Genomic DNA, 13,146 nt, shown 5'->3' with positions numbered 1-13,146 from the left:
ATACGGACATGTAACGTAAACAAATGAATTTTAAACATGGGGGCCACTTTTGGGGGGTAAATGAAAAAATTAAAAAAATTAATTTTTCAAACTATATCATGTTACATATCAAATGAAAGAGCTTATTGTAAGGATCTCAAATATATTTTTTTTATAATTTTCAAATAAACAGTTTAAAAGTTATTCAAGAAAATAGGCAAAAAATGACCATTCCCCCCCCCTTATCTCCGAAACTACTAAGTCTTAAATTTTTAAAAAAATACATAAAATAGGTCTATACCTATAGGTGACAGGAAAACCTATTAGAAATGTACAGTCAAGCGTGAGTCGCACTTAATTACAGTTTTTGATCCGACCCCTACGGATTTTTTAAAGAGATTTCACTCACGTTTCACATAAAAAATACATTGTTAACAGTGCCGGATTACTTAGAGTAGTAGTTTTCTTAGAGTAATTGGTGATAATTTTCTGATAAGATAATCATTTTAAATATTTAACGGTCTTACCTACTTACGAGTAATTGTAAGGTCAAATTAAAAATAATGTTTAAAAAATATGTTAAATTGAGAGCTAGCTCAAAGTTTTTTGTACTCGTCGACTTTAATGGTTGAATTAATAAAGACTTTGTAACCAATAAGCAAAACAAGCACGTGCTTACGGCATCACGTTCAGGGGGGGCACCTAAATGCCAGGTTGAAAAAGTTGAACAAATTTTAAAATTAGGGACAGACACATCGTTTTTACCACACGATTTTTTTAGCTGTCCAAAAGCTAATTTGCAAAAATAATGGCGCGTAATTCTTTGGGAAACAATCGGTAGCAGTAGAAGAGTCGTGATTACATGCATAGATTCGATTTCAACCCACTCTTTTGCGGTTTGGCGTTAGGTAGGTCTTATGCGAGGCCTTCTGCCTTACGGCAAAGTTGATCTTTTGCCTTAATTACACTTGGGCGGGGATCCAAATCCAAGCTTTCCTCTTTCGCAGCTGGGCCTACTGCCTTTCTCACACTTCGCCAATTCAATTCCAAGCTCTCTGCTTTCTTGCATATTTTATGCATGAAAACAACCTAGCTGAGACCCTTAAATATCGAGCCCTATGCGAAGCTAGGCTGATAGAAAACTGTCCCATCCCTTCTCTGTATGAAATCCTGGATTCGCGCCTGGTTGGGACTATAACTAAAATTGCGTTTTTATATCGAAAAATTTTCGCGCTCGCTTCGCTCGCGTTTTCAATTACTTTATAAGGTATGATAAAGGTGACATTCGGGTGGCGACTGCAGCAACATTACTCTGTTGCAACGTTACTGCTGCAGTACTGTCCACTTCCGTGATAAAATGATGTGACTGATTTCCATACTAAAAGTAAAAATGTACAACTGTCTATCATATTGCGTTTTTATATCGAAAAATTTCCGCGCTCGCTTCGCTCGCGTTTCTATTACTTTCTAAGCTATGATAAAGGTGACATTCGGGTGGCGACTGCAACAGCATTAGGTACTCTGTTGCAACATTACTGCTGCGGCACTGTCAATTTTCGTGATAAAATGATGTGACTGATTTCCATTCTCAGCTGTAACGCGGCAATGAACTTCTCTCAATTTACCAAAAAATCAATGTAATCTTGATGACCCGAGGGAGAGGGGGCACCTAGAAATCCTTAGGGCATCAACATATCTTAATCCGGCACTGATTGTTAAAAATTGTGTAATATACGGAACCCTTGGAACGCGAGTCCGACTCGCACTTGGCCGGTTTTTTCCTAATCAGAACATGATACCAAATAACAATAGTAGTTTGTGTTACAAGGGATCAAAGTGATATTTCCGTCAAGGGCGTACATTGAATCCTGAATGAAGCGATGGATTCTATTGTAGAATCCTGAGCGTAATGAGGGATTCAAGTGTTAACGCCCAAACCGTGTGACACATACTGCTTTTCACGTCAACTATGAGGACAATAAAAAAAATCTTAGTGTTGACACAATCTAAAAAAATAATGTGCAAAAAAATGTTAAAATAGTGTGCTAGAACAGAAAAGTGTTACTTTGATCCCTCCTAGCAGGGAAGAAAAAGCCCTTTTCCGAATAGGTGATGTGAAAAAGGCTATTTGCAGCAATTCAGAGGATTTACCGCGAAACACCAAAATCGATATTCCTCTTTTTGCCTCTACCGTTCTAATACTCTAATATGCAAGAGAGATAGAGAGGCAGATAACGAAATTTTGATTTTCGTGTATCCCGGTACAATTGCGACACTGTCGCTGGTCATAACATATAAACATATAGGTACCCTATAGGCCTATATACAGATGATTCATGAGACGTAAGCAGGACTAATCCTGCACTCTAAGTAACTGATAATTGATCGATCACCGTCGTATTTAGGAGAAACAACCACACTATTTCCTATTTTTTAACTTTTTGGTGAGGGCAAATTTAATTCTCAACAATCATGGTCACCCTACAGGACCTAATTAATAAACATAAAACCTCTTTAACCGTAATGGCATTTTGATAACGAAGAAAATGAACTATCAAACTTGAGTGAGATACGAGTTTTCAAAAGTAACCAGACCGTGATGATACTGATGACATTCAATTTGACACAGAATATCGGTAGTTTAGTATTCTAATTTTAGGGTGACCATGCATGTCGTGAAAAAATGAATAACTTTTTTTTTCAACACGACTAGAAAATTAACGTTAACCTCACTAATACTGATACGAAACAGTTGCTTATAATTAACGATATGCGCAGTGTTAGTCCTGCTCACGTCTCCTGAATCACCCTGTATAAATTAGAGATGCACCGGATATTCGGTTACTATCCAGTATCCGGCCTATCCGGCCATTAATTTACTATCCGGCCGGATACCGGATAGTAACATTGCTTGATTTTGGAGTAAACAAATTGGATTTAAGAAACAGCTAGACACGGTCATAGTCGTACTTGTTTATTATTTTTAAACAATTTAATCATTTCGAACCTAGAAATGTGTCCGGGTGGATTTCAAAATCCAGCGAAAACTTATGGTTCGGTCTTTATAAAAAAAACTAGTAGGTTGTGCGAGTTGCAACTTTTTTATATGTTTTTAAGAACTATTATCTTCATGTTCCTTCAATTACCATCTCCAATAACTTAATAGTTTTTTTTATATAAAATGTTTTATGTGTCTAAAATCATCACCGTCGACCGGAAAAATCTGAACCTTTTTGTTTGCAGTGAAAATTATAGCATACCTATCGTACGATTGCGATTTTTCTTTTACTTATATCTTTTCCATGTTGTTGTTTAACACATGAAAAAATATGCAATAATTCCTTCACCGAGAAAGTACATTTAAAAATATTTAAAATTTTGTCACGAATATTCGTCAACACCGTCATGGTAATGTCAATGTGAGCTTATCTCGGTGTATGAACAACGAAATACCGCTAAAGGTCCTTGCCCTATTTTTCACTTTAGTATAGAATGCCAAAAATGATTTCACTATAAAGTCACATCACTGAATCGTGAGAAATATTACGAACAAATTTGTAAAACGTAGTTTGTCACAACAGAGCATCATCACCGTTATGTTTTGGTTTAAAAAAGTTACAAATGATATATTAGAAATAATTACTGAAATGAATGGCAAACTACATGAAGTTTATTATGTAGCATAGACATTAACTACTATTATTCGTATTCTAGAAATAAAAACAAGAAACTCTCAAATCGTCAACACCATACCCATCATCACCGGGAAAAAATGACGACCGGTGATGATTTCATGTGTATGGTGATGACGGTTCTCAGAAACTTTTCTAGTTATTTTGCTATAATTAATTATGAAATTAAGCTGTATGTTTGAAAAACGTTCTCTATGTCTTCTAACACTATATAATGTCTACCTTATAAATGTAGAAGAAGATATAACTATTTCTTTCACACTAGAGGATGCTTAGTTTTTAATTAACATTTTGACTAAAGTAGGCAAAATTTAGGTCATTTAGAACTTAGAACATACAAATGTTTTTTTTTTATAATCTAATAATGTAAATCGTGCAACTTAGAGTCTGTAATTGCATGTTAGTCGTGTTAAAAGAAAGTATTTAAACAAGCAACATATATTAAGTTTTAAGCGACCATATGCTACGGTACTGGCTCACTATCGTGATGGCTTTATGTTTTTTGATAATATTATATTAATTGATGTATATAATTACAGCAATTAATAATTATACCATTGGGTAGTCACCGGACCCAATACCTAACATTTTGTAACTTATGACATGCATTACAAGTAGGGGTCTTGCAACTTATAAAACACTGATTATATATTAATGTTTAGCTATTAAACAACATATATATGGATTTAAATCATTTTAGCTATTTCTAAAGTTAATTAATAAAACAACAAAAATACAAACTTGTGCAATGAATCAAACTATCAAATAAAAGTAATATATCATAAAAATTAAGCTCATTGGTAAGCCAGTAATTTTATAATATGACATAAATACCAAGTTATGCAGTAGATAAAAGAAGATGCGGGTTTAAACTGATAATAAGAGTACAATATTGTTAATATGATTTAACATTGAAAGAACCCAAAAAAATAAATGAATACATAAATTGCCTATTTCGGAACATAAATTAATTAAAATTATACAATAAAAATACTTGTTATATATTTATTTATATGAATAAAATGTATTTTTTATAATTTTCTAAAAATAATTTATGTAGCTAGTCTTATGTTCAAAAACATGTTATTTGTAATGTTTATTAAAGTTCTAAAGTCTTACAATTAAAAAAAGTTTTTGTTTTTTTAATACGTTTTTAATACATATGTAAATTAGTTCCCAAATCGTCATTACCGTACATGCAATGTCATTACCGTCTATAAAAGAGTCATTACCATACCATGGTTGTCATCACCGTCTTGCGTTTTTATTTTCCGAAAGCGATAACTTCAATTATAAGCCACAAATGATTGTATAAATACCATACATATCCTCAATATACAGCCCCCCATTACTTTACCCAGCTAGAATCGTGTTAAATTAAACATTTAAAAAAAATATTTTTTTGTATGGTGAAATTTTTTGTGCTGAAATCCACCCGTCCGCGCGAACGTTCACTATTAGGAAACAGGTCAAACCTGCAGAATGCGCACATGAAAAACTGAAATGTAGGTATAGTTCCGCCGGCCGAATATTCGGCGGCCGGATACCGGATATTCGGCCGATGGTCAACCGAATATCCGGTATCCGGCCAAACAACTATCCGTTGCATCTCTAATATATATTTCGATTTTCGTGTTTCGCGATGGGCCCACTGAATCCGATAAGCTGTCTGGCCCAGAGGGGCTACCACGAAAACCGAAATTCGCAAATTGTGGGGATCTTTCTCTTTTACCACAGAATAAATAATAGTACTACCGTACAGAAAGGAAACTTCCTACAAAACCGAAGTTTGACAGCGGTTCAGGGTCGAATCATGCTATCCCTTTCTAATGTATGGCACTATCCCTTTCGGAAATTTAGGGTTGTCAAAAATCAAGTGATTATCTTATGTGGTCGTGTCGTGAACGCAAAAGGAAGTCAAGTGGTGCCAACCCTAATAATTGCTCGGAGCAATGCTAAGCCGAGCGGAGCCGAGTTTGGCCGAAGTCAGGAGTTTCGCACCCCTGCTTTTACTCCAATGAAGGCATAATTAGAGTGACAGAAAAATAGTTACCCGCAATTTGCGATTTTCGAATTTCGCGGTTATAGTCCACTTCTCGCGATAGTGATGTGCGTTATCGATAAGAATTTTATTTACACCACGCTAGAACCAATTATGTATGTCTTTAATTGTGTTGTCGGTTCAATTAAAGGCAAAGGCGTAAAAATATATGCGCCTGATGTTGAGCGAATAAACTACATAACACGAATTTGAGAATGATAGTTATGTGTTAGCATCAGGCGATTTAGCGTAGTTTCCAAGGTTATCACTGTGTACGAACGAAGTGTTCAAAAAGATCTATACCTATTACCTATAGGTGACTATCAACAAACAAGCTTTCGAGGTAAATTTTGTGAACATACCTATTAAAGTTAATATCTATTTATATTTACCTAATTATTTAAAACTTTTTTTTCTACTTTGGTGTCCCACTGCTGAGCAAAGGCCTCCCCTCGTTTTCTCCATCGACCCTTCGGCATTGAAAATTACTGAAAACCATAACAATAATTTATATGAAAGCCTTATGGTACAGCGCCTTTTATTTCAAGGTTGTTTAGTGAGATTATATGTCACTTACAAATGATATATTCCATACAATCTTCTAACAAAGTTGTTTATTGACTATTTAAGTAGTTGGTAAACAAACAAACTTAATTTACTTATCAGTCGTGTAATAATCGACTCTAATCCAAAGCAATAAATACAGGTTATCAGCAAATAATATTAGGAGTTCTTCCGATTAAGAATGACGCCACCTGTACTATGTTAAAACAATAAGTCGTATCTGTGTATCAGTGTCATAGAAACTTACGCCATTTTGGATTTGAACGGCTGAGTTGCGTTAGTAGGTGCCAGAAATGGCGGCAAATAGGTAGTAGGTATCTAACCTTCGCGTTCAGAACACGTTCGTAAGACCTAACTCGTCACTCCGAAAAATATTAAATCACTACTTTTATTTTATAGTTTACAACGCGAGTTTTGTGCCAACGCAATGTGTTTATAAAAAAAGTGAAAGTATTTGTTTTGATTACAAATTCAAAGTGCGTTCGAAATTTGGCCCGGATTTTGGTTTGTTTACTTTTTTTCGATGTTGCCATCTTTTAATTGGTCAAAATAGTGATGTGGGAATGATACGTCGATATATTTTCGCGAAAAGTTGATAATGAGTCATGTAATCATGTTTGATAATGATGGATTAACATGATGCTATATTTATAGTGAATATGTTCTAATAGCGTGTATTACTATGTATTGCATAAAAGATAAGAATATTCATCAAAATATTCGTTATCGCTGTTATCAGCTCGCGTGTTTAGTATGATTAGTATCTATAGGCAGTTGGTTTCATGCTTTTTGCAGATATTGACAGATAACAATAAAAATATACATGAGCGATTTAGTATATTTCTTCATAAAATTTTGGCTAGTCTGATATTGATACTTTGCATGGGAGAGTCAATTTTTTTCACGTCCTATATATTCACACCGTAAATTATTGCATTAAATTAAAACATCCTGTATATTGAACTTCATATTAGGTACTATAAATAAATTTTCTATTTAAAGATATACCTATATTTTTTCGATAAATATGCTGCAAAATAAGCAAATACAATTGACGCTTTAGAGCGGTTTCGCACTACGTCCGATCCGAATCCGATCCGAACCCGTGAAAATATGGTCCGTAGTAGCCGTAGAACTATTTCTATGGTAAGTTACGCACCGCACACGTTGAATTACGGAAAGAAATCGGATGACGGAGATCGGATGTAGTGCGTAAGTTACCATAGAAATAGTTCTACGGCTACTACGGACCATATTTTCACGGGTTCGGATCGGATTCGGATCGGACTTAGTGAGAAACCGCTCTTACTGAAGGACAAACAGTCATATAACCAGTCCTTTTGACGTACATTGCATGCATTCGTTCCTTTTTTCATAACATTTATTTTTTACTTAACAAATCCTTACAATAGCCTCTAGGTAATTTAGTTAATGACGCGAAACCACCTTACTAATGTCCAAAATTAACTCGAATATCTTTGTTGGTGTAACTATTAATTACAGAATAAATAATAGTAGGTACTATCGTACAGAAAGGACACTTCCTACAAAACCGAAGTTTGACTGCGATTCAGGGACGAATCACGCTGTTCCTTTCTAATGTATGGCACTATCCCTTTTGGAGTTTCGGCTATTTAGGGTTGTCAAAATTCAATTCATTATCTTATCTGTGGTCGTGCACGCAAAGGGACGTCAAGTCGTGCCAACCAAAGAATATAATACTCAGGTGCCAACTCTAATAATTACTGCTCGGTGCAATGCTGGGCTATAACCGCGAAAATCGAAGTTCGCAAATTGCGGGCATTTTTCTCTGTCACTCTAATTACGCCTTCATTGGAGTAAAAGAGAAAGATCCCCGCAATTTGCGAATTTCGGTTTTCGCGGTAGCCCCTCTGAGCCGAACGGAGCCGAGAATGCTCGAAAGGAGGAGTGTCGCCCCACTGCTATTATTTGAATGTCGCAGGTCTCTATATGTATATTTTATAAAATAAAACACAGAATAAAACCAAAAAGAACATTGTATTGATATTTATAGTATGTCAAACAATTTTGTCAGTAGAAAAGGCGAACAATTCAAATTTTCTGAGACGATAACCCTCCGCACCTCGCACCTACATTTTTAATATTTGCCGCTTTTTTTCTACTGACGAAAATGACTTGACAGATTATAAATGTATATGTATATTGAATTTGTGGCCCATAGTCGTAGTACCTACCAGACTCGACTTGGGTGGTTTCTGGGTAGTTATTTAATGTCGGTTACTATGTCGCAATTAAACTGGTTCAAGCAGCTGATTAAATATGTTTTATATTATTTGTGTAAGTTACCTAATAACTGGATTTTAAGGTAAGTAATTTATGGATTATATCACATTATCATATAAAGAGTTAAAGATGTTTCAAGTATCTCTAAGTTTCGAGCTTGTTCCACCCAGCCAGCAGGCATTAACCATGGACGAGCGCTGCCGGCGTATTACGGATAGCTTTATCCATCTTTATCCACGTGATAAAACAACTGTCACTTTTTAACACCGTGGAATAGAAAGTGACGGACACCGTTTTATCACGCTGTCACGTAGACAAGAACGACCATCATATCCGTACTGGAAAAGATATGAAACGTCGGGGTGTATTTAAAATTAACCCGATTAATTTATACACATGGTATATATTGTAATAGTCACTTTAAGCATGCAAAACATGAAACTAGGATATATCTGGATCTGGCATGAGTGGTGGGGGTAACTGACAGAACGGGATAGTCTCATGTATCTTTCAGTAGGAGTAGCAGCGAAAGAGCTATTATTGTTTGTCCTTGTCACAGTCGCACATTTTATTTGTTCCCCACCTTTTTTTAGTATGGATAATGGTGGGCAACAAATGAATTCGACCAATCACAGTGTCGCATTTGCGTATGTTTTATCCCTCACGGAGGCACGCGTATACCGCTTCTATACGATCCTAACTTCTATGATGCAAAATAATAATGATAATTTACTGATCTTTTTACTGTCTTTATTTATGGAGTTGCTAAATGGCCGAGAATCAGTAATTTACATCGACCTTAACTTGACATAGTACAGTTTACTTACGGTCCAATTCGAAAAATGAATATAAGATGTCACAGCGATACTATACCGATCTGTCAGTGTCAAAAGTGACGTTTTTGGTTGAAGAAATGTCACTTTTGACACGGACACTTCGGTATCGTATCGCTGTGATGTCTTATGAGCATTGTTCGAATTGGACCGTTAGACGGTCATCATTGAATAGCAACTAAGTGTGAATCCAACTCGTAATAAACGGCAATTATGCGGCGATTTATAAATTTAAAAACACGTCAAGATTGTTTACCTTCTTTCTAATGGTAAAAAAACGAACTATAATGTATACTTCAATTTAAGAACATGTATAGTGTATGTTAAATCGTTCTCAGAAGGAGAACCACTGTTTTTATCGATGATTTATCCGTAGTGACGTTCGTGAGCGTCCTTGGCAACCGGTTCTTTACTTTAAAATGCCGCTACAGTCTTAACAAACTTAAAATAATTATAGACATAATGTAGATTTCTGTGTTTTCGTTTGAGAAGTATATTGCTACTGTTTTGCAGTGCTTTGTACGTCTTTTTACTAAGTAACTAAAGAGTATTTTTGCAATAACTCAAAAACTACTGAACCGATCATGTTCGCTATAGTTTTTATTTAAAGCATTTATTAAGCTTTTGTTTCACGATTTTTCCCATATTTTTTGGACCCATGGTTCAAAAGTTAGAGGGACACATTTTTTTTACCGGTGCGATCATTTCCGAAAATATTTACTATAACAAAAAAATGATATCTGAAGACCCCTATTCGTTTTGAAAGACCTATTTAACGAAACCCCACACACACTACTAGACAACGCACAAAAAAAAGTCAAAATAAATAATTTTGTATGGCACCCTAAAAAAATGTTTTAATAGATTTTATTTTACCGTTCTGTCGCAAATGTCGCAATGCATTATTTATGTATCCATGCCAAATTGCAGCTTTCTAGCACTAACGATCACTGAGCAAAGCCTCGGACAGACAGACAGACATGGCGAAACTATAAGGGTTTCTAAGGTGACTAATACGAAACCCTGAAAACAGGTTCTCGGCCATTAAAATGTAAAATTGCTTGCAAACATCACTTCTAGTACAAAAATAAATTTAATGAAATTGCTTGTTCTCCGTAAATTGTCTAATTTTGGCGAGTTATCATTCTTTTATTCTAAATATTGGTCTTATAACTAAAATTACATATTTTTAATAAAAATCTCTCTTAGTTCTACGTATAATAGTTCAAAGAAAGTCAATTACTATTGACATTGATGGGAACTAGCGGTAATTAACTGTTACAGGTAATTAATTAGTAAGTAATAATAGTAAATTGCCTGGATTTGATAACTTACTATTCTAAAATTTTCTAGAAAATTAACGCAGGTTATAATTATAAGAACATTATTAGTCCATTAATTATATATTTGTCTGTATCTATTATAAATGCATGGGTAAAATATTTTATTCTAAGCTTTATTCTGGGGCATATGACATATATTTCAGTTTATAATACCGGTATTTTTTTATATATTATTTATTACCATTATGCACTAATATTATTTAATTCTTAAATTCCAAAATTACATTTGTATTTTATTTTTGCTGATTTGTATTTAAAGTGTTTAACTAATATGACGCATTGGTACTATTCGCTATTCCGATTTTAGAAACATAAATAGGTAGGTATGTATTTGCTTTATCAATATAAGGTAGGTACGTACACTCGTATTGGAAGGTGGATTCATCTTCCGTGTTTTACGTGCAAACACTATTATTTTCTTAGCTAAACATAGTACAAAGTCCAATACGCGTGTTACGTACCTTTATGTGTATAATTACATTACAAATGTCAAGGACAGTGTATACCTAAAACTAAGCATTTTACATCAAAACGTTAACGCCCTGTATATTTGGATTCTGTAACTATAGTTCGTTTTTTTAGCATTAGAAATAAGGTAAACAATCATGATGTGTCTTTTAATTGAAAAACACATTTTAAAAATAAGTTACGGCAAATATGTAACAATTATGAATCTAATACGATATTTTGTATTCTTCTGCTTTCATAAGTAATAGTTATTGATTTTTATAAAGCGTTTTTCAATTAAAAGACATGTCAAGATCGATCGATCTTTCTAATGCTAAAAAAAACAAACTATAAAAAAATATATTTTTATTTTATTTTATTTTTTAAAGAATACCATCAGCTACAAAAACATTATACAGATTTAGGTAACAATACAAAGCCAATTACAGGTACTCACAGATAGAAATAAAATAGACAATATATCAAATATTGCGCGCAATTTCACACAATGCTATCACGTTTTATACATTTAGAAAATATCAAAAAATAAACTTATATTTATACAACTCATAACTTATCTAGGATATAAGACTGCTAACGATACTAACAGTAAAAATAAAGGACATGTATGTATGTATAAACTGTTTATTGTACAAAATACAAAACACAAATTACATTACATTAACATACACACACATTAAGCCATATTATAACTATTAGGGATGTAACGATACCGATACCGATACCGATATATCGGCCGATATAATCGGCAGGCCGATATATCGGCATCGCCGATATAAATTCAGCCGATATCACCGTTTGAAAAGCACGCGAAACGAACGACGCTGGTAATAATTTTAATAAACTTCGATTCCTTAACAAAAATCTGCCTAATGTGAACTATAATTACTGATTTGATTTACTTTTGCTTTGATTGCTTGATGGTTACCTAAATAAATGTTTTCTTTGATTTTGATTTGGCATTTTTCTTTATTATTTTTTTACAGTTTTTCACACTTCGTAAAATTGAGTGTCTATTATACATAAGTATGTTTTGGGTTTAAAGAATTTATTTTCTCATAAGAATTGTACAATTCACTTACATGAGAATTAGAAGTAAGTTAACATTGTTCGGGTGGGCGCATGCATGCGTACTTACATTCACACAACACAGTTAAATTAACTAAAAACATAAAAACATACTCATAGCACCTTTAGTGGGATGTATCTGAGTGGTAAGAAAATAAGTCTAGCCGTACGCGACCATATTTTAAGTATATAGTTCCTTATTTATTTGATTTATTAACTATCTACTATGCCATTGATATCGGTATCTGTATCGGTATCGCCGATTATTTACTTCAAAAATCGGTATCGGTATCGTATCGGCAAAATCATGTATCGTTACATCCCTAATAACTATCACGTGGTCGTTACTACAAGAACTTTTGTATAATAAAAAAATAATTAATCGTGAATCCATTTTTCACCTTTAGCCCATTGTGTCGGTAGCGGAACGGCCAAGCCACATATGTGACGTTATCTATGAAAAGGGACCTTATTGTCAATGGCGCTTTCGCCATTATTAACGATGCTCCTATATAAATACAACGCCGCGCGACGCTGTGCGGCGTAAGCGCCATCGACAATAAGGTCCCTTTTCATGGATAATGCCACATATTTTGACTAAGGTGTAGAGTTTGTGAAATTAGGGCTTGTAGAGTTAGAAGCTTGGCTCTACAAGTATTCTGATAACTTTTTGAAAATGCGATCCTTATAAGTATAACCATAAGCATCGTCTTGGCAATATATTACATGAATATGTTTTTGTGGGATATTTATCTTCTCTTTATTTATTTTTCATCTCAAGTTAGGTTATTTATAATATGAATATAAAAGTAAAATATAAAAACACGTACAAAACAATAAAAAATACACATAAAAACATTATAAAAAACCTAACCTAGGTTGCCACCGGCAGC

General features: G+C 34.1%; 1 protein-coding gene across 1 annotated transcript in view; it reads left to right on the top strand.

Annotated features, from left to right (window-relative positions):
• Window positions 1-13,146, top strand: part of LOC134803699 (acetyl-CoA carboxylase) — a 177,392-nt gene that overhangs the window by 20,025 nt on the left and 144,221 nt on the right. The gene's annotated exons all lie outside the window — the stretch shown is intronic.

The sequence above is a fragment of the Cydia splendana genome, chromosome 27, assembly GCF_910591565.1.
Source record: "Cydia splendana chromosome 27, ilCydSple1.2, whole genome shotgun sequence".
Lineage (NCBI taxonomy): Eukaryota > Metazoa > Arthropoda > Insecta > Lepidoptera > Tortricidae > Cydia > Cydia splendana.
This window is presented reverse-complemented; position numbering and strand designations above follow the sequence as displayed.